This window comes from Austrofundulus limnaeus, unplaced genomic scaffold (assembly GCF_001266775.1).
Source record: "Austrofundulus limnaeus strain Quisiro unplaced genomic scaffold, Austrofundulus_limnaeus-1.0 Scaffold1160, whole genome shotgun sequence".
Lineage (NCBI taxonomy): Eukaryota > Metazoa > Chordata > Actinopteri > Cyprinodontiformes > Rivulidae > Austrofundulus > Austrofundulus limnaeus.
The window spans coordinates 58898-59613 of NW_013953562.1; positions in this window are offsets into that span (position 1 = coordinate 58898).

A 716-nucleotide genomic window follows, 5' to 3' on the forward strand; every position below is an offset into this window, starting at 1 on the left:
GTGTCTGACTGTCCACCAGTGTCTGACTGTCCAACAGTGTCTGACTGTCCAACTGTGTCTGACTGTCCAACTGTGTCTCTCATCCCCAACATGTCCCTGAGGCAGGGACATGTTGGGGATGTGAATAAGTGAGACTATGTGGACAAGTGTTAGAAAATAAAGTTTGTCTCTCAGACTCCAGGTGGATCAGGATCAGGATCAGGATCAAGTCCAGGAAGTCCAGGTGTGTTTGTTGTGCAAACAGCTGATGTTTTTATGTCAACAAAGGACCTGTTGTTCCTGCGACTGGACGTGGAGCTGATTGGACCGAGCTGTTCTGCAGGACAAAACCTCTGAACTCAAATAAAACCTGCTGGTTTCAAAGGTCCGGTCTGACCCAAACTGAGTCAGAACTTTAATCAGCTCAACTCAACACTTCATTTTACTTTTTTACTGCTTTTATTTACAAAAACATCAAAGTAGAGCTCCACAAATGGTGACCTGTGGTCCAGACCCAGATCCAGACCCAGATCTAGATCCAGATCCAGGTCCAGATCCAGATCCAGAGAAGTTAAGTTTGAGCGAAACAGAAATGTTTGTATTTCTGCTGACTCAGCTCAGACTCAGCAGGTCTGGATGTGGTTTCTGTCGAGGCACAGAATCTAAAATTAAGTGGAAAAACTGTGTGTGTGTGTGTGTGTGTGTGTGTGTGTGTGTGTGTGTGTGTGTGTGTGTGT